Source organism: Fukomys damarensis, unplaced genomic scaffold (genome assembly GCF_012274545.1).
Source record: "Fukomys damarensis isolate Sample0158 unplaced genomic scaffold, DMR_v1.0_HiC HiC_scaffold_39, whole genome shotgun sequence".
In the NCBI taxonomy this organism is placed as follows: domain Eukaryota; kingdom Metazoa; phylum Chordata; class Mammalia; order Rodentia; family Bathyergidae; genus Fukomys; species Fukomys damarensis.
Window position 1 is genome coordinate 3,777,660 of NW_022900951.1, and position 22,095 is coordinate 3,799,754.

Genomic DNA, 22,095 nt, shown 5'->3' on the forward strand with positions numbered 1-22,095 from the left:
CACAGGAGTCTCTCTGCATTGTTTCTTGTTTTCCCCATGTATGGTGGTGTCATGTGTATCCATAAGTCCTCAGATAAAGCATCCATCATTGCAAACCTCCTTCCTTGTCCACTTTGACATTTGCAGTGATGTGAGAATACTCAGAAAATTAAGATCAGCCAGGAAATGTGGTCAGGAAAACTGCAGGATTTGGCTTCTATGCGTTCTTGTAAGCAGCTTCTGGCCCCTCTACCTTCTCAGCACTCACACCTAAGGGGCAAGAAATCATTAACAGGGCTAAGGATTTAGCTCAGTGGCTCTATGCCTGCCTGGCAAGCGCAAGGTCCTGAGTTCAATCCCTGGTATCGGAAAAAGAAAAAAAAATCATTAACAGAAATCTATTGGAGAACAAGATAGCCCTACCTGGGAACTTAATGACCCAGGGCCATAAGAGTAAAAGGGCATTTCTCAACTTTTGCAAGGCTAGATTCTACTAAAACAAAACAAAACTAAATTCTTACTTGGTTAGTGAAGAAGTTATTGTTTGTTTGTTTGTTTGTTTGTTTTAGTGAGCATGAATATAGTAATTCTTGTCCTTAACCATGAGAGGGATGTTCTAAGACCCTCAAGTGCCTACAGCTGGGTAGGACCAAACACACCCTACTATAAGGTGCCATAAAAGTTCCACGAATGTGTCCTCTGTCTGGAAAGAGTGAAGATATTGTTGTTTTTCATAGTGTGGTTGGCTAGGTCACTGAAACTGTCCAAAGTGACAACTCAGATAAAGAGGAATTATTGAAGATGTAGGCCAGCTTTTCTCAGCCTGGGCACAGTGGAGATTTTGAACTGGGTAATTATTTTCTTGTGGATGAGGTGGCCCAGTGCATTATGGGGTGCTGGGCAGCATCCACGGATTACTAATAGCTGATAGTTTCCTTCGAGTCCTGATAGTCATCTCTAGATGTTACTCAGTGTTCCCAGTAGATACATATGCCTCTGGTTGCTTATTTATTGTCTCAAAAGCAACTTCTAAAGAATAATAGACAGCTTTGACTTAGAGCAGGATTGAGCACCATAACTCCATCGACGTGAGAGGCCAGATTGCTACTGTGGCTCCGTTGTAGGATGTTCAGCAACAGTGCTGGGTTCTCCACGCTGGATTCCGGGGACGCTGCCCACAAGTTGTGATACTTCACGCTATCTCCCAAGACTGCCAAGTGCCTCTGGGGACAGCGAAACATTTCCTGTTGAGAACCAGAGTTAGACTCATGCTGCGGTCCACAGAGTTGCGTTTCTGTAACTTCGTATGCTGCTGTGTGTTGTACAGCGAGCCGCTTCTCTGCTACTTCACATCCTTCATTCTTCAGGTCACCCCCGTGAGAGGGAGGTTTGTGGGTTCCGTTTTATAGGGGCAGAACTAAGCCTGAGCTTCTGTAAGAATGTGTGGATGACGTCAGAGCCACAGTTTTGTCTCTGGCCCGCATAGTGTCATGCACCCCGGGTTGACTCATGCGCAGCGGTGTTCAAAGCCGTTGGGTCAGATCACATAATTTCCAAATTCCTCCGCCGCCTGCATCTCCACAGTCAGCAATTTGAAATGGGCCCCGGGAACTTCTGACTGCAGGAATCCAAGTGACAGATCAATTAGTTAGCCTGGGAGGTGCCAGGCACGGGTGCCTAGAACTCACGCACACTGCCTGAGTCAGAAGGTTTTTAGCAGGAAGTGGCAGGGATCCAGGGTTGCCTTGCTCTGGCTTGGCGAGGGATTCTTTCTTACTTATTTATTTTAGATTGCAAAAGAGAAAGCTGGGGAACAGGAACATCTGCCTCGAAGACAAGTTGGAAACTGTTTATTAGTCTGATTGACACGATAATGGAGCTACCATCTGAGACGACTGCCTGAAAACCACCGCTGCATTGGAAAACACTGACATTCTGGTTACATTCCACATGCCAGTCATATCTTAAACCAGCCAGTCTATCTTTCTATCTGTCCATCAGTCCATCCATCCGTCCATCCTGTTCATCTATCCATCTATCGAATCATACATCCATCCAACCATCGGTCCATTCTGTCATCTCTCCGTCCATCCATCCTTCCATCCCTCCATCCCTCCACCCACCCATCCATCACACCCATCCATTTGTCTATAAGAGTAGATCCTATGGTTGTTACCCATCACCACATTCCAAATTAGCACAAACTTGGGCATTTAAAAATACCATTGATGACTTTGTAATGAATGTGGGTCAGACTTCCGACCGCGGCTGAGCTCAAGGTCTTCTTCCAGGATCATTCATGTTGTGGCAGAATCTGGGTCCTTGCTTTTGCACAAAGAAGCCCTAATCTTCCTGAGACCTACCACTTCTCACCGTAAGCATTTCACAGTACAGCTGTCTGCTAGATTAGGGCCAGTAGGACACACTTTCTTCTACCTGAGCCTGTGTTTCAAGACCTCACCTGACTAGACAGGGTCCACTCTAGTGTCTTCTTCTCTTGTGATGGACATAAAGTCAACCAGTGAGGGGACTTAAGGGCAATGTTAGAATCCTATCACTTTTGCCTTACACTGTTCATTAGAAACAAATCAAAGTTTCCACCCTCAGTCAAGAGAAGGGTGTGACACAAAGGCTTTGGTACCTCAGGCTGGATGAAAGGAACTATTATTAAATGTTCATTTAGAGGCATTTGGGTCCATTCACCATGTTGCTAAACGCACCCATCACTCATCTAGTTCCAGAGCATTTTCCTGAACACCTCCCAAGCAGCACTGTACCCTTTAGCATTTAGCCCAGTTTCATTCCTTCTCACATCCGTAGGAAGCCACTCATCTGCTTTCTGTTCTTCAGTGGGTTTGCCTTTTGAGAACCATTCCCTCTAAATGGATCATATGCTGTGTGACCTTTTGTGTTTGGCTTCTTTTGCTCGGCACATTGTTTCTGAGGTTCCCGACAGTGCCCCGTGTCTTTTCATGGCTAGGTGGAGTTCCGTTGTACCGTGGCCCACATTCTGTTCACCCAGTCACCCACTGGTGAGTACTTGGGGTGGCATCCAACTTTTGGCTGTCATGAATGGTACTGCTACGGACCCAGCTGGACAAGTCCATGCTGGATTCCGTGGCTTCAATAACGGAGGGAAAATATACCTAGTAGTACACAGTGAGTCGTAGAGTAATTCTGTTTACCTCCATGAGAGACCTCCGTACTGTTTTCCACGGCAAGTTTTACTCTTGCTTTAATTTGTTAAGTCCTTCTCTTTGGCACTTTTCTCTACTTTGGTTGTGTAAGCAAGAGAAGTGAAATTACAGTTTCTCCTGTCAGAATTTGTGCTGAGAAGCAAGTAGGCTTTGTTGTTTTTTTTTTTTTAGTTTATGTTTGAGGTACACAGCAATTATATTTATGTTAGGGAATTGGTACAAACGAATACTGCCTCTTAATCCTTTTTATTTTCCATTCCCTCCTCACCCTCTCGTCTTCCTCAATCCCCAGACTCTCTTCCCATCTGCACAATGTCCACCTCCCTGTTTCCTATCATCTATCTTTTATTTTGCTCTTTAAATTATTTATGTGTTCGGTTCCTCATGTAAGATAAATCATGAGCTATTTAACCTACTTTGTCTGATTTATTACACTAAGTTCTTATGGAGTCAGTCCTGGAAAACAAAAATGCTGGTGAGCTGAAGGGGAAAAAAACCCTTCTCTATTGTTGGTGGGGACATGAAGTGATACAACCATTATAGAAATCAGTATGGAGATTCTTTTAAAAAAAAAAACAACCCTGAAAATAGAAAGACTACCTCTTCTGAATATCTTCCTACAAGAGTTAAAGACATTCTTTACTGAGATCCACGCAGACCCATGTTTATAGCAGCATGACTCACAATAGATAAATCTTGGAAGCAGACTCTATGTCCATGCACAGATGAGTGGATAAAGAAAATATGATATTTATGCATGGTAGAGTATGACTCTGCCATGAAGAAGAGTAAACTTGAGCCATTCTAGGAAAATAGATGCACCTACAGATCCTAATGCTGCTCTTAGCTCTTGGAGGCAGGCTCGGCAGAGCCTCAGTTTCCATATTAGCATTTGTGAGTCTTGTTTCTGTCCGCCCTGCCGACCTTTGGGAAAGGCAGTATCTAAGTCAGGTTTGATCAGGTGTGGAAAAACTCAGAATATCACCAGGATGACGGTGTGTGTGTATGTGTGTATGTGTATGTATGTGAGTGGTTCCTTTACGTTGTGGCTGCAGGTCACACCACCTATTGGTAGCTCTCCGCCCAAGGCATCAAAAGTCCACAGGACTAAATGTGCATTCCGTAGGCTCACATCCTGGGAGTTTCTGAGCTAAGTCTGCTTCTCTGTCGGAATTGATCTCTTGGGCTGGAGGATAGCGAGGTTGATGGGGACTCTGTGCTCCCCAAGGGGGGTTCTTTAGCCACCTGGCCCCTCTCTTCTCTCTAAACCCTCCTGAACCCACAAGATGTCTACTTTAGCCTCAGCCTGCCCTGGTCCAGGGGCAGAAGTAGACAGAGGATTGTAGATATGGTCCATTACCTATGAATATCCAAATTTCAAAGGCCAATAACTTGTGAATAGGCAAATTCTGATGGCCAATCACTTATAAATATCCAAATTTCAAAGACCAGTCACCTATGACTATTCAGATTTAGATGACCAATCACCTATGAATAGTCAAATTCTGAGGGCCAATCTCCTTTAAATATTTAAATTCTCTTTGCGGAGGAGCTGTTATCTTCGGGTTGAAAATACAAGCCTCCTTGAGTAGCTTCAGGGAATTGATTTTTTTTTTAATTTAGTCTATTGCTACATTTTAGGTGTACAGTACAGTTACATTCATTGTTGGGTTCTTGTACCTCTACATGACAGGTCTTGGTTCTCATTTTTTCCCCTTGTCCCTGCCCTCTCTTCACCCCCTCCTCCCCTCCCCATTTACAAACACTTTATTTCCATCTTTTCATTTGCTCACATTTTTTTTTCTTTTCCCTTATTACCCTTCCCCTACCCATCCCACCTTCCATATACCTTTAGCCCTTTTCTTCCCATTTCACAATGTCAGTTATCTCATTAGGATCTTATGTACTATTACAGTTTATTCACAGCAGAGAAACTATTCGGTATTTACACATGTGTGACTTAATGATTTCACTTAGGAGTATATCCTCAATATGTATCCATTTTCCTATGAATGAATTAATCTAATAGGGAATTGATTTTAAAGCATTGCTTCTCCCTCTTAGATACCAAAATCTACAAATGCTCCTGTCCCTCGTTAAAAAAGAAAACAAAACAAAACAAAAAAAAACTATCATTTATACCAAACCGGTACATATCCTTCTGTGTGCTTTAAATCATGTTTAGATGAAGTATAATTCCTGACGTGATGTAAAAGTTCTGCCTATCGTTGTTACATTGTATTGTCTAGGGAATAATAGCAAGGTCTGTGTGTGCTCAGCACACATGCAGTCTGCTTTTTCTTTTCGAATGTTTTCAATCTGCACTTGGTTGAATCTGCAGATGTAAAACCAGCTGAGATCCAGAGGGCTGACTATACTAATTCAAGAGTAGAAAGAGCCTGTCGTGCCAAGCATGCTGGTGCATACCTGTCGTCTCAACTTCTCTGAGGCGGACACTGGAGGATTACGAATTCAAGGCCAGCCTGGCCAACTTAGACCTTGATTCAAAACAAAACAGGGTTATCAATGTCCCTCGGTCCTAGAGTGCTTGCCTAGAATGCAGAAGTCCTTGAGTTCGGTTCCACAACTAGAAAAATAAAGAAATAAGTGAAAGAAAGACATCTCATGTGCCCCCAGCTATTGTACAGTATACCTACCACCAAGATGTCTAATGTCATTTCCATTCCTGTGATTTCTAAACTAGCTGTGTATTTAATATGTGCACCTTTGAAACAAAATGAACCTTGCACATAAGATTACTCTTTGAGCCTAATCGTGTTTTGCTAGGTTCAGAGGTGACCTTTGGAGGAGCAAAATCAACTTGGCCTAAGTAAGCATTAGCCCTCCCGTGGATCATTTGGGTAACTTGTCTGTGCCTGCTAATAAGCATAACAATTGTTTATTAACCAATTTGCTTAGAATCCTGCCAAAGGTTATTCTAGGGTATCCTTTTTACTTTTTTCATAATAAGGTTTTAGAATTCTCTTTCTTCAACTCAACTTATGCCCTTTTAATGCGCTGTAAAGATGGTGCGGAGAGGAGGCATGAGACCATCCCAGCAGGCTGGTGAAGGCAAGGAGGCACAGACTCAATTCACCTGAGCAGAGCTGGATGGATGGCAGGCAAGAGGCCATTAGCCCCGAACAAAGAAAAAACAGAAAGCTTTAGAAGGCATTGGAAGAGAGGTCTGGCACGTCTATCACATAGAGTGATCAGAACAAGTATTTGTGGTCCATGTAGCGATCAAGGCAGGTGTGTGGATGTTGTCAGGTGACTTAGCATTGAAAGGTTTTGTATGGTGTGTGTGTGTGTGTGTGTGTGTGTGTGTGTGTGATCTTTTCAAACTGTCGCTTGGAATTAAAGAGCATATTCATTAACTATTTCACATCCAGGTCAAGCCAGACGTGCGCTAATACCAACCTGAAAGAATTTTACATAGGTTATATAATTACTTATTTATAATGTCATCATGAACATCATCGAGGGAAGAAAACGCTTGTACTTCACTAACTGCTTCTTCCCGCTCTGTTTCAAGGACACAGATTCTGCCTTGGAACCTCTTTCCACGCCGTCGAAGGCCACAAGCTAACGTGAAATTGTCACATTCATAGACACGGGCTTGGAAATAGGGCTTTCAGTTCCCTTTACATTCACATTACAACAATAATTGAATTTAAGTTGATGTGATTGGAGATAATTAGAATTTACTCTTCACAACCTGTCTACAATGAAAATGTTTTGATTAAAATCCTCCACCATTACACGACCAGTTCTATATTTTAGGCTCTGACATGTTGCGTGAACATTTTTCTTCTGAATTGACAGATACTATTTTCTCTCATTACACTGAGTTCTGTGTACTCTCACTCACAGATATAGATATGATGGCAGTCAAAATAATTCAATCCAGTATTTCTAAGTGTTTATCTTCTTAACTTAAAATATTTACCAGAAAGATGTAGCTACGCGATGTAATAGAAAATTAAAATTGATTTTTGTACACTTTTCTGCATTGCTGGAAGTACTGTTTCTACACTTCAAATCAAGTAATGATTCTACACTTTGCCCTCCTAAATATATCACAAGAAAGAGGAGGAGGAAGGAAACGAAGAAAGAAGTTGAAGCACTAAGAGATGGAAGGGGATCAGGTAGTCGCTAGTATGATGGCAACAATCTTGAAGATACTGGTTTTCCTGGATATCTCACCAAAAATGATAACCGTGGTCAGTTGATGGTCTCTAAGAGCATCAGGTTTTTAGAGCTAAAATAGGATTAATAAGTGTCACTGTGGGGCCCCTGGATGTCCACAGTGCTTTGAAGACATATCACTCCCACACCAGCCCACTTTCATTGGAGTGTAAACCATCTTGGTTTCAGGATGTTACATTGGTGAACTTGGATCTCAGTCATCTCCTAGCTTTCCATCTTTTTCTCATATATGAGTCAAATTCTGTTGCTTCTCTCTGTTTCTCGCATCTCCCTCCTCCTCTGAGCTTTGTACTGAGACATTGGCTTTTATCAACCCCGCGTGTTCTCCATGCTGCGTGACTTTCTCAGGACTTGGTTAAGGGCATTGCAGCTCAGGGTCTGTCCTTTGTCATACGATCTCTCTCCTGCACCTCAAAAGGATTATGGTAGTTGCTCTCCTAACAAAAGACCGGATGGACAAGAGAAAGGCATGAGAGATTTATTTAATCATAGTTGTATATGATGTCACGGTCAGTCTTGATTTCTGTCAATCTGACTGGCTTGAGAGATAGCCATGGGATTAGTAAAACACTCTTCTGGCTGTGTCTGAGTGGGCCACGGGGGCATGACACTGGGGACAATATCCAGTTCCAGGCCCCTTCCCTCTCGGGTGTTGTTCACCAGCACTACTTCTGGCCTCCAGCATCTGAGCAGCTGAGCTGGCCCCACCCTTCCTCCACGATTACTTTTTCCCTGGAGCCCCACAACCATGGATTCAAGCTTCTGAAACTGAGCCAAATAAGCTGCTCCTCTTGAAGTTGTGACTGTCAAGTATTTTGTCCCAGCATTAGAATGCTGACCAACACACATCACACAGAAGCATTTGGATCCCAAAGATACAGGGTGATCCACAGATCCTTCTGCCGCATGAACAGCCGTGCCGAAAACGGATTGGACAAAAAGAGACCGAGACAATCAATGCCAGTGAGGGATGGCAACCGGCCAGCCAGGGGCATCTGCTCAGTGTCCGCCTGGCTTCTCCCACACAGTATTTCTTCGCCGCAGGTGTGGAACAGAGCAGGGCCCTTTCTGGAGTCGGAGCCTTATGACCTAAAATCCAATGAAGTGAACAGCAGGGTTCCTTTATGCCAGCCTTTGCACATAAGGTGGGAGGAGGTAAGACATGGGTCTGGTGTGGGGAAAGGAGATTCTCCTTTCCAGGAGGTACTTTGGGGAGGATGAATTCTAGTTACTTTTCTTTTTAATTAATGTATTACGAGTTCACGCTTGCGGTACATGATGCTTATATTCCTTGTGCGGAGTTGGTACAGCCACATAGTGCGTCTTAGTTCCTTTCTTCTCCCTCTTTCCCTCCTCTCCCAACATTTCTTTTTTTTGGGGGGGCGGTACCGGGGATTGAAATCGGGTCCTTGTGCTTGCAAGGCAGGCAGCAGAACCACGGAGCTATATCCCCGGCCCCTCCCTCCATTTCTTTGAGAAAAATCTATCACCCTGTTCCCTATTGCCTATCTTTTTGTTTGCTCTTTTATTTACACTTTGAGTTTCTTGTATACGAGAAACCATGTGACACTTAAGCCTGTGCCTCTGATTTATTTCTTTTAACGCTGTGGTCTGAAGGTGCATCCGTTTTCCTTCAAGCGATTCATTTACTCTTCTTTATGGGACAGTGGTACTCCCATGTGTGTAAACAGCAGTACTTTCTTTATCCGGTCCTGTGTTAGTGGATGTCTAACCTGCCTCCACGATTTAGTTGTTAGGAGTCGTGTTGCTATGAACATGGGCGCTCACCCATCACTGTCATAAGATGTCTTTAACCAGAATCCTGGTTTCCGAGGCTTTCCTCCTGGGAGATTGTAGGGTGAGAAACGGGAAGGAAAAGGGGGTGAGAATGATTGCTTACGAGGATTCATTTGGTGGTAGGAGCTTCTGAGAGTCAGTTTCACCCCGGAAAATATTGCCACCCACCCTGAAAGTGACCTGACAGAGCCTGTGTACCTTCCGTTGTCTGCGCTGCAGACCAGCTGGGAAACTGTCCGTGGAAACATCCGTTGTAACAGGCCGCAAGGTCTTTTCCGTGGGCACTGTGGCTGTGTGTATTAACTTCACATTTTAGTAGGATTTCGGTCACAGCAGCATAAGCTGAAGAAGGTTGACCTCCGTGGCCAATAGGAGAAAATTCAGTCCCATCAACGACTGTACATTTAACACCAAGAAAGGAAAAGAGTAAGCTGGCATGGTAGCACATGCCTGAAATCCTGGCACTGTGAGAGGCTGAGGCACAGGGATCCCCATTTTAAATGCAGCCTGTACAACTGAGCGGAAGCTTGTGCCAGAAATAAAAATAAATGAATAAATCAAAGGGGCTGGGGGGGAGCTCACTGTGAAGGCACTGAGATTAATTCCTACTTTAAATTTTTTTTTTTCTCATTGAGTTTATTGGTACATTTGAGGTACACAGTACAGTTACATTCATCATTGGGATATTGTACCTTTACATGATGGATCTTGCTTCTTATTTTATCCCCGTTCCCCTACCCTCCCTTCACCCCCTCCACCCCTAAAAAAGAAAAGAAAAAGGGTTAGGAAGAGAATCAGATATGTAAGATACAACTCTAGATTACCGTCTCTCTTCCTCAAAATGTGTAATCTAATATGTACGTAGAGTTCCACTTTCTTTTTCCTCCATCAGTGATTTTGATGACAAGCATCTTTACAACATTTGTTTGTTTGCATTTCATTTAATTCTCCCACTGGTATACTCCATGGCTTTTATCGAATTAGAAGATTGGCAGAGCATCGCTGGAAATCATTTTAGAACGTTCCTACAACCCCAGCGAGACCCTTCACCTGCAGTCCTGTGAAACCTGGCCCTTATCCCCTGCCTGCGTGGATTTCAAGAGTCAGGTTCCTGTAGGTCTTATTGGGTTTCCTTAACCCCTGGGCCTGGAGATGTTGTCCCCTCCCTCCTGGGGTTTTGATGACCCTCAGATTATATCCCCCTGGTGTATAACCCTATCATCGGTGTCTTGAAGGACTCAGGACTGACTCGGACACGAGCAGATGCATTGCCCACATTTTGTGAATCTCCATGCCGTCTCTCCTTTTACTTTGGTGCTGATCTGTTATCTGACTTGGCTCTGAGTCATGTGACCTCTCTTCTGCTACTTGATCTCTTTCCTCACCTCTAATCATGGTCATTTTCTAAGAATTGCCTCTGAAATTATTTCCACTCCTTAGGCCCTCAGGAATATTTCCTTTATTGCAGTAAGCCAACATCTGTCATTATTTTGTATCTCCGGCTGCTGTCATTTGAACACATGCATAATAATTTAAGAAGTCCTAGTTAATTTAAGAAGTCCTAGTTAATAATTTAAGAAGTCCTAGTTAAGAAGTCCTAGAAGTCCTAGTTAATTTAAGAAGTCCTAGTTAACTTTAAGAAGTCCTAGTTACAGAATACTGGCAAATCACACTGTTTTTTTTAAAAAGACTGTAACCAAACTCTAAATCGAGACATGGAATCATATGCACTATTGTAGGGTAAAGGTTTTTTAAAGAGAAAGAAAATCCAGAGTGATGTGATTGGGGAGTATCCCCTAGCCCCTCAGGCCTGCTGCAGACAATGAATAATGAGCTCTAACCTACACTAAGAAAATTGATACAGAGGCCTGATCTATTGGTGCTGGGAGAATTGTAGCCACAGGGCATCTGCTAGAAATCTCGCTCAGCTCAAAGCCTAATATCCAACAGACTCGTTTCTTTCTGGAAACTTCATCCTGTAGCAGCTAGCGTGTCAAACGAGCCGTGATGAGCGAGGGTGTCTTGGCTGCTAAAGACTAGATGATTGAATCCAGGAAGAAGAAGTTGTGCAACTTTAAAATCTGTGAAAGTAAATGAGTGGCACTGTCCAGTGTGTGTTGGGGTTTGGCAAACTAGAGTTCTTTAAGTTGTTAGGATAAAAATACAGATAGCATCTCCTGGCGGGGTACTGTAACTAAGATGTACCATACAGTGGTTTCCTCTTATGTAAAATGGTAAGCAAATAAATACCATGGTAGATTATGCAGGTTGGAGAATCACTCATCCAAAATGTTCAAAGGTTCAGATTTTGGTTTTGAACTTTGGCTGTTTTGGGTTTTTTTTTTTTTTTTTTGGTTTTTTGGGGGGTTTTTTTGGTACCAGGAATTGAACTTGGGACCTTGCCCTTGCGAGGCAGGTAGCGGAACCCCTGAGCTATTTCCCCGGGCCTTGTTGTTTGAACTTTGGAACCTATAATGACACATTTTTGGGAGCGAACCCAAGTCTAAGCATGAGATTTATTTCTGTTTCATTTAAACCTAATGCCTATGGGCTAAAGATAATGCCATGTAGTCTTTTAAGTAATTTTGTGCATGAAGCACAGGTTAGTGTTGTAGACATTTCCGCATGAGGCATCGTGCCAACACTCAAAACATTTGCTCAGCTAGGTGTCCCGATCATCTGGTCTACCCACTGGAAGCATTGCCATCCATCTCTCCCGTCCCTTTATCCAGGTAGACATCCACCTGAATGGAATACTATTTCAATTGACCTCCTCTCTATCTCCAGAACCATGGCCTATCAGTCAATCCTGACGACCTTTAACAACAACATACTACTCGGATGCATGGAATAAACATGGCCTGTGACCACCCCAGCCCTTGTTTTGTGGTGAGAGGCCATGTGTTTCTTTCCAGGGATCCTAGCAAACTCACACTTTGGTGGACCTGTCCAGTTGCCCATCCACACTGAAGTTTCGAATTGTCATTCAGGCATTCCAGCAGGCTTCCCCAGCCCAAGGTGAGATATGTGGGAAAGCGGGAGGGTGACTATAAAAGAATTGGATTTAAGAAATCAGTTTGAAAAATCAGGCATCCCCAGGCAGGTTGGTTTGGGGGCAGAAGCTAAGTGGATATTGAAGGTATAGAAATGATTCCCCGCCAAGCCTCATGGGCTTACTCCATTGACAGGTCTTCTGGTATCTCAGGAAACCATTTGGAAACCAGTGGCTTACACCATTTTAATTGGCTTCTCCTTGGACCCATTTTATGTAAAACCCCTTTTAATCTACAAGCGCCCAATTTTGTGCCTGTGAGAACAATTTTTTCGCAATGTATTATGTCATAGTCCTTTAAAAATCAACTTTATCTGACTGTGGAAACCGTTAGCCTTGCTTCTTTGGGATAATTCAGGATAACTTCCCCATCTTCAGATCGTTCTTTTAGCCACATGGGCAAAGTCCGTTTTGCCAGAGGAAAAAACTTACTATCAGGATCATGGTGCCGGGATGAGGATGTCTTTTGGGGACCTTATTCTGTGTTGCACACATGGATTCCATTGGTGTTGACTGTAAGCACGGACTTTGATCAGAATCTTTGGGGAACACAGCAATTCAGGAATTGGTAAATAATAAATAACATTTTTTTGCTAAAATGATATCATACCAATAATTTTATATATTATACAAAATTATAATTATACAAATATTTGCTCTGTTCATAAAGAAATAATTGAGAACATGAACTTTTCCTGCTACCCTACCATGGACTGATATCATACAACAGAGACTTTTGGCTATAATTGACATACTGGCATCAATTCAGGGATACCCGGGGGATTTAAGGAGATGCAAAGTTTATTGTGCAATAAGTGAATTCCGTGATCACAGGCCACATAAATAAAATCAGACATTTCTTCATCCTGATTGGGCTTTACCAGGAAAATTAAATAAGTGCTCCCCTTCTGTGAGTTTCCCGAGCTTCAATACTGAGACGTACAACTCTATTTGATGATTCTGTCCTTTGGAGTTTATCTGATTGTTTTCAGTTAAGCTCAGTTGGAGCAAATGATGCCTTGCTACAGATACAGTAAAGAGATTGAGCTGCTGATGGTTTCTGTTGCTTAGTGCCTGTTGGCATGGAGCTTGGTCCACTGTGGGTCGGCTTGGTCTCACGGTGTGTCTTCTGTCATGATGATTCAACTTGATTATCAAATTGAATAGGTTGCAAAATATCAAGGTGATGAGTAAGGCATTCTTGTGGGAGTGGCTGTAGGAGGGGTGTTTCCAGGGATGCCTGGCATGTGGGACAGCAAGCTTAGGGGGAGGACTTCTCTGGATGTGAGGGTCCCAGCCAGAAAAGTGAGTTGAACAAAGGTAGAAGAAGAAAGCTTCCCGGCATGGTCTCTCCATCCTCCTCCTCCTGATCCTCTTCTCCTTCTTCCTCTTTTCCTTCTCCTTCTTATTTTATCCCCCCTCTCCTCCCTCCCTTTTTCTCTTTCTCTCCCTTCTTTGCTCCCTTCTTCCTTCCTGGTTCCATAACGTGAGCATCCTTCCTCCACCCTTCGCCTCTGCTGTGCTCTTTCTGCCTCAGAGCCAGCCACCCACTGACTGAAACCCCTGAGATGGTGAACCCGAATAACCCTTTCCTCTTTCAAGTTGATTTGTGCCAGTCATTCTGACGTAGTGATCGAAAGATGACTAACACACCTTTCATCCTTCGTTTTACTCCCTCGGTTGGGTTCCTCACTGCAGTCTATGAACGTCATGAAAGGATGACTTCCTGAAAATTTCTCTCTATTCTAAATCCTTTTGAGTAAAACATTCTCCTGAACTGTCTCTCCTTTTTCTTCTCATACATCTCAAGAAAGTCATAACTGGATTTCCCAGATCCTTCATCCTTTGAGTTCTTCCCTATTCTGTGGATCTTTCTATGTGGCACAATTATTCTTTATTTTCAAAATGGGGTCGAGAGTCAGGCGAGGTGGTGCATTCCTGTAATCCCAGCACTCGGGAGGCCGAGGCAGGAGGATCACTGTGAGTTCAAGACCAGCCTGGGCTACATAGTGAGTTTCAGGTCAGTCTCAACTACATAGTGAGACCCTGTCTCAAAAAACTAACCAACCAACCAACCAACCAACAAACAAACAAAAATCAAAATCAGGGGTCAGTGAGACAACAGGAAACACCAGCATTGCTATCTGTTACAGCCATTTCTTTAAATATAAAGTGTCTAACAATTACCCACTGGCCATCATGACTGTCAATATCTGTTGGTCATTGTGACTTGCCATATTTGTTGGCCATAATGACTGGCCATGTCTAAGAGATTCAGAACTTTCACTTCAGTTGAACTGCTGAGACACAGAGTATAAAATGGTAGTTTGCCAGGGGCTGAGGGATGGGGACGGTGTTGGTCAAAAGGAGGAGGTTTGGCTGGAGAAATAAGTTTGAGGCATCTGTGGTATAACATGGTTATTATGGGTTAGGAATAGCATATGTAGTCTTCAAAACTACCGAGATATTCTAGACACAAAAAATAAGTACCTGGGGCAGCGGATTTTGTTCAGTGGCACTGTGCCTAGCTTGCAAGCACACAATCCTGAGTTTGATTCCTGGTACCAAGAGAAAAAAAATAGTACCTAAGAAGATGGATGTTAATTAGCTTGATTAGCCATTTGAAAATGTAGACCTCTATCAGAATGTCAAACACACACACACATACACACACACCACATTTATGTTACTCTTACTTGTCTACTATGGCTTCATTTTTAAAAATTAAAAAATAGATATCTCCTCCTGTATTCTGCTCCTTGGGGCAAGGCAACATGGTTTATGGGTCTTGGGGACGTGAAATCCTATCAAGGTATGAATTTAATGAATGTGATTGCATTTCGGGAGGGCATTGTCAAATATTAGGTAATTTATAAAAGTCATCACCTGAGAGAGCTAGCAAGCTCCATATATTCTCCCAGCCACCCAACATTAATAATTTTACATGAAAAGCATGTAATTATGAATTTCTCTGTAAGTCGGTGCTTAAAATCCACACTCCAAAGTTGACAAACTGCTCTCATAAGTCAAACACCACTTATCAACCTGTTACTGGTGAGGAAAGCCCAAAGCTATTTCTCTTGGATGGAGACTTTGCAAGTCCCATAATTCAAACATGCTGTGTTAAAGAGGGGGGTGTGTGATGTCCATGAAGGAAACCATACTGGTTTTGGCAGGGTAAACTACCAAGCCTAATAAATCAAAGGATGTGGATTCTATCCCATGGTACATTCAGAAACCAAAAGTGTCAGTTAACCATTTTTTGCTTTTCAAGTTCTATAAATATTTGTTAATTCAGTACTTTCAAATTTTTAGCATGAAACGTTAAGTATTTGAAGACCAACATTTTTATTGCTTTGTGTCAGAGACCTTTGAACTCTAACAGTTCCTTATAAAATACAGTTTTTGTTATCATTAATCTCTCTACTGTGCTTTTGAATACTATAGCATTTTCCTCTTCTCTAATTTTTTTTTTTTAATGAAGAAGATTCATTTAGCCCTCCAACATTAGGGTCGCATAGCTAATATTTAACCAGTTGTGAGGTAATACCTTCCCAAAAAGAAATGAAATTGTTAATTAGGGGGAAGAGTGTAGTTATACCTCTACTGAACATGTGCAAGCTTTTCTCTTGTCATTGTTTCATAAACAGCACAGTGTCACAGCTATTCACATAGCATTTACCTTATACTGTCAGTGTCTAGTTGAAGAGAGGAGAGAAGATGTATAGCTATTGCATGTAAGCATGCTTTGGATGTCAGCTACCTACTGCTGTTGTCGTCAAATGTTCCATGCCGGACTTCCTGAAATCCCACCCCACTGAACCTGCTAATGAATAATGCTACGTTGACCTTCAACTTCAGTGAGGTCCTCTCTGTGGCAATAGCTTTTGCAATAGAAGCAAGAATGATTTGAGCTCTAGCTGTGACCTTGAATCCAGCACAGAGCTTTTTACCTGTAATGGCCAAAGCAGTCTTTTCACAAATACAATCTGTTCCTGGAAAGTAGGGTAAATATATTAGATAGAGGAGTTCTCAGAAAACAAATACATGCATATAGACTTTTCACCCTTCCCAGGCTGAGACAGGAAAAAAAAAAAAAAAAAGAAAGGAGAATCTCTGTGAAAACCCTGAGCCCTACATCACCTCCAGTTGTTTGGTTCCTTAGGTCCTGAGGCTCCATGGGGATGAATAGGGAACCCCCGTTCATTCTTACAAAGTTGTATGCATTGGTTTGACTATTGCTCCCCTCCCCCAAGAAAAATCGATGTCAAACCCAGAACCGTGAAATGTGACCTTATTTGGAAACAAGGTTGTTGCACATATAAACTGGTAAAATTAAAGTAAGGTCATGCTGGAGTAAGTTGGACCCTTGACCCATTCTGTTTTCTGTTGCTAAGAATAATGTTTCACATTGTGGGTAATTGATTAAGTGAAAAGAATTTCTTTGACCCATGGGTCTAGAAGCTGAAGGTCAGGAGTCTTTATTTGATGACGGACTTCTTGCTAGTGAATGACCTACCGCACCTTGCTCGCACAATAAATCTACTCCTGAGATAAGCCCTTAACCTACCAATCTGTTAATCTGTTAGTAGAAGGAATGTGTCGTAGAAGGAATCATTATGTGGGTAGAGCCCTAATAGCTTCTAAAGGCCTCACAAGGTGACATGGGGGTTAAATTTCAACGTCTGTCTTGGAGGGGATAAGCTGTATTCTGGCCACAGCAAACATGAAGTTAAGAAGAGGTCATGGAAGAGTCGTAAGAGGTCATAAGAAGAGTGGAGCGAGGGAGGCCCTTCGTCCAGTATGATGAGCGTTCTTAAGAGCAGGAAGACATGAGACTCGTAGGCCGGTACTCCCAGAGGGAGTGAAGACTTGCAGAGAGAATGCTGTACTGCAACAGTGGCCAAGATTTGAGCGGTGAATCTCTGAACCAAAGAATCTCAAGGAGGACCAGATTTCACATATAAGCTTAGAGTTTACTCGACCGTTTATTTTTCCACATGTATGCATGTGGGTATACATAAGACATACTTCTGTAGAACTAGTTACTGGTATGTCTGTGTTAAACTGAAACCCTGAGGCATTTCATAATGAATCGGGAGATACCTCCAGAACTCACTCTACAAAAAATTTGGACAGCCAACCTATGAAACATTTTGTTTCACTTCCCTCGCTGATATGCCAAACTTTAGGGGATGATGGAGATGAGATTATGATGATGTGGCATGCATGGAAAGAACTGCACAGTCTGTTTAGGGAAACGAGAGCAAAACCGCTCCCCTAAGATCACATGTTGGAGCTTGAGCTCTGCTGATTCCAGATCTAGGGTTGTGTACTGGCTGTGGTTCACGATGTTGCATAATAATTGCATTACCGATGCAGATTTGCAAATAAAGCCATTTCCGTTTGCTCCATATGAAAAAGAATCGTCCAGTGTTAGAAATAGCCTTTCATTTGTGATTTTGAAATGTCACATCACCAAGTGTCCCTTTGCAAATAGCAGTGCCCTTTGCCTAAATTGAAGGCAGTTAACAAGTCTTCCATCTTGAGCCAGCCAAATGAGTAAGTACCTCAGGGAACAAGTCTACTCCTTTGGCACTTGTGAAATGAAGACACAGGGAAGGGAAAGCAACAGAGAATATACTGTTTGAATTTTTTTTTCCTCATTGGATCAGCATCCATTTTCCTTTTCTTTTTCTTTCTTTCTGTATTTTCCTCTAGTACTGGTCTTTGCACTGGGCTACATCCCTAGCCATTTTTATTTTTCTCTTGAAGACAAGTGTCTTGCTAAATTACTCAGGCTGGCCATGAACTTGTGATCTTCCTACCTCAGTCTTCTATGGAGTTGGGATTACAGTATGCACAGCCACACCTGGTTTAGGGATTTTCTTCTAGTGTGTCATAAAATTGAATGACGCACAAAATTGATTTCCTCTCTATTTCAGTCACGAGTGCCATGTGATCATTAAGGTCAGGTACTAAAAATTCTTGCAGTTTCTATAGTGATTTTTCAATAATGCCAGCTGACCTTCCTGCAACATGGATGTGTCTCCAGCAAGAGAAATGAAGAAATGCCACATGGAATGTTTTTCTTTCTCATCTTGTACTGCCAATTAAAAACTTGCTCTGTGCAAAAAGGAACTTGAAGTCTGTGAATTAGAAACTTGAAATCTCAGATTCCATCTGATAGTTCCAGATGTTCTTCATGTATAGAGCGACATCTTGACACTCACTTTGATTAAATGCACCATATTTCCACAATCCTGGGTAACACATGTTTTTAGCCTCTACCAAATATTGACATGTGCAATGATAGACCGTGTATTCCGTGGCTACTTCCTATTCCTCAGTAAAACATCAGATGCAATAAAAGTTCAATGCAATAGAAGAAAAATAAATATCACTTTATATTATGTTCATGTTCCTTATACATAACTGCAATATGTATTATGTTCATGACTTCTGGATGCTTATGTTCCTTTGAGAAAAAATCATATCAGGGCCAACGTAGTTATCATGATATTGTCATACTTGAAAATATGTCAGGGAACACATTTTCCAAGGACGCATGGTAAGGTGGTAAAGGACCCTTTAGAAGACTTCTTCCATTAACAGATGACAGCTGGTCTCAAGAACAGAAAATTATGACAATCAGTACATCTTTTCATTTAGGTCAGCTCTTACCATACATTTTCTGTACTGGCAGCATAATAAATATAAAGTTTCTAATCATCACATGTAGGGAACAGGGAAAGGGCTGTTAGCAGAACCGCTACAGTGTGTCCTGGTCTCCTGTGAGCCACAACAACACAAAGCAAGTTAAAGAATAAAGACAGGAAACAAGACTTGGAGAAGAAACCAGGTTCTGGGCCTGATCAGTGCTGCTCTGGGCAGCAAAGACAAAGGCACCCCCAGTTTGAAACTATTGATTGGTCTCACAAAGAGTATCAGATTAATCAGAGGCTGCAGTAATCCTAAATTGACAAGGATCTTATAATTGGAGGAAGTATCAGCTATTTTACAGGGTATTTGGTAATCCTGTGAGCATGAGGATTTTATGCTGATGAGGATCTTAGGTCTATGAGGATCTTATGTTGATTAGAAAGGTAAGATGAGCAAAGATGTTCTTTCAACAGTAGGTGGGATGAGTTATTCTGATAAGGAATTTGTCCCTCCCCAGGTGGAACGTTTCTCTTACTACTCAAATAACCAGGATGTCTTCAGATGATGTAATCTTGCCCTTGAGTGTCACAGCATCTGGGACAATTGAGGTCTCAGCTGTGACTGGAGGTAAAAATGGAGCTATGTTTCTGCATGTCGTAGCCGCCCTGTGGGCAAGAAGACGAGGCCTGATCATAGTTTAATTGTGAAATATTTTTCCCCAGAAGTATGTAGAATGGCTCCCAACAATCACACATCCTGCAGCCAGCTCTGTAGTTGTGACGCAAAAGACCCCATAGACTGCATTGATAATGGCTGTCTTCCATTAAAACTTTATTGACAATTGCAGACAATAGCCATAGCTGGTGACGCCTGTTGTATGTGTTGTATTCACGATTCTATCATTAATACCATTACTATTATCCTCATCCTCCTCTGAACATAGCAAACATAACAATATGGGATTGCTCTTCATGGAGAACTAAATGCCTTAGTCAAAGGATCATTCTATAAATTTCATTTTGAGCAGAGGAACAAAGAACATCACATTTCAAAGAAGAAAGACAAAGAACGAGGAGGAAGAGGAAGAGAGGAGGAAGTAGAGGAGGGGAATAAGAAGGCAGAGGAGGAGGAAATGGTGTAAGGAAGTAGGTTATGCCAGAAACTCTGTTATTAAATGATTTTGAGTCTGGTTTACCTATTTCTTGATATGGTGGTCATTGATTTACTCAGCAACTACTTGTGATAGTTAACTGATTATGTTGATATGAATAAGAAAACACCCGACTAAATTGGAGGACCATAATTCTGAGTGTGGCTGAGTGTCACTGAAGACAGAAGACCCAGCCTAGGGTTGCAGTCAACTGAATGGAATACAGGGGACACGAAGAAGGGTGCTCGATTATGTTTCTTAGGAGGAGCTCCAGTCTTTCTTTACCTTCCCTTGGACATCATCCTCAACCTTCTAGCACAGACTCTTCGGCCTCCTGATGTGAATTCTCAGAGGAGTTCACTACCATGAGCTCCAGGCCTTTGATGTGATTCTTTGCACCTGCAGTGCGCAGGCAGCCCTCTTGCACCATTTCACATCTGACTGTACACGGCTATTGTAAGCCAATCTTGTGCTTTCTTTCTTTTCTTTTTTGTCTTTTTTTTGGTACTGGGGATCAAATTTGGGTCCTTGTGCTTGCAAAGCAGAGGACAGAACCACTGAGCTAAATCCCTAGCCCAAATCTTGTGCTTTCTTATATATTTGTGTACCCTCTGTTAAATATGTTTCTCTAGTGACCACTGATTGGTATAATACTTCTTGGGACATTGTTAATAAATTGCATGGATAGGTATAAGGAGTTCACATTGCTGTCATCTTGCATGTTGGCTTTTCCAATTCCTGACAAGTCTATCTTGTATATGCCAGAATCATTGATCCATGCTAGTAATTCATGCTGAATGAATCCCCACCCACAATCTGATGTTTTTGGTATTTATCTAGGTCTATATGGAACAGAGAAGATAGAACTTCACAACTAAGCTTTGCTGTTGTTGTTTTAATCAGATAGCAGCTTGTGTTGACTCACAGGAAATAGATTCTGAGATGAAAGCCATGCTCAGGAGGTCTTTGGCGGAATTTACTCTTCCGTCAACACTTGGAGAGGAGTAAGGAAAGAAGAATCAGTCAAGGGGTTGCATGAGCGGCCATGATGGTCCCACACTGACCTGAGTCCACTTCCAAGTGAGCTCTGCAGCTTAGAAATTTCCTCTGGTTGTGCCATCTTTATTGTTATTATTGTTGTTATTAATTTTATCAGTACATTTTAGGTATACAATATAAGGTAATCTCCATTCATCGTTGGAGATTTGTACCTTTACGCAATATGTCTTGATTCTTATTTTTCCCCCTTCCCCTGTCCTCCCTTCAACACTGTCACCCCTCCCTATTTACAAAGACTTTGTTTCCATTTTTGCATTTTCTCATTTTAATTCCATTCCCCTTTCCTTTCCCCTACTCCTCCCACTTCTGCTTCCCCTTTGCAATTTTTCTTCCTATTCCACATTATCTCTTACACTTTTAGTTTTTATTTACACTTGTAGTTTTTCATACCAGAAAAACTATTCAGTATTTATACATGTGTGTATTATTAATTTCATTTAAGAGTAGGGCCTCAATGTGCATCCATTTAAATATGTTTCTAGTTTCTCGTTCTTTAGGCTGAGTAGTATTCTACTCAGCTATTCTACTCAGCTATTCTACTCTCGTTCTATGGCTGAGTAGTATTCCATTTCATAAGAATAAAAAACACCACATTTTCTTTATCCAATCTCCCTTTGATGGGCAATTGGGCTGTTTCCATTTTGGAGCTATAACAAATTGTGCTGCTATGAACATGGGGACACATATACCGCTGTGGTTTGATTCTTTTAATTCTTTGGGGAAGCAGGGGAAGAACTGGGTCAAATGGGATCTCTAGTCCTAGTTCTTTGAGGTATCTCCGTACTGATTTCCACAGCGGTTGCACCAGTCTGCCCTCCCACCAACAGTGGAGAAGGGTTCCTTTCTTCCTGCAGCCCCACCAGCATTTGTTATTGGTTGATTTCCTGATAGCAGCCATTCTTTCTGAGGTGAGGTGGAATCTCAGTGTTGTTTTCATTTGCGTCTCTTTTTTTTTTTTTTTTTTTTTTTTTTTTTTTTTTTTGGTGTAT

At 42.1% G+C, this 22,095-nt stretch overlaps 1 protein-coding gene across 2 annotated transcripts in view; it reads left to right on the forward strand.

The window, feature by feature from the left end:
* Positions 1-22,095, forward strand: part of Sts (steroid sulfatase) — a 177,680-nt gene that overhangs the window by 16,792 nt on the left and 138,793 nt on the right. The window contains exon 1 of one of the 2 annotated variants that reach the window (XM_010611156.3): positions 8,521-8,540. The exons of the other annotated variant lie outside the window; for it this stretch is intronic. The gene's annotated coding sequence lies outside the window, so the exon portion shown is untranslated. Of the gene's footprint in view, positions 1-8,520; positions 8,541-22,095 lie in introns of those variants that run through there. 2 annotated transcript variants of the gene reach the window in all.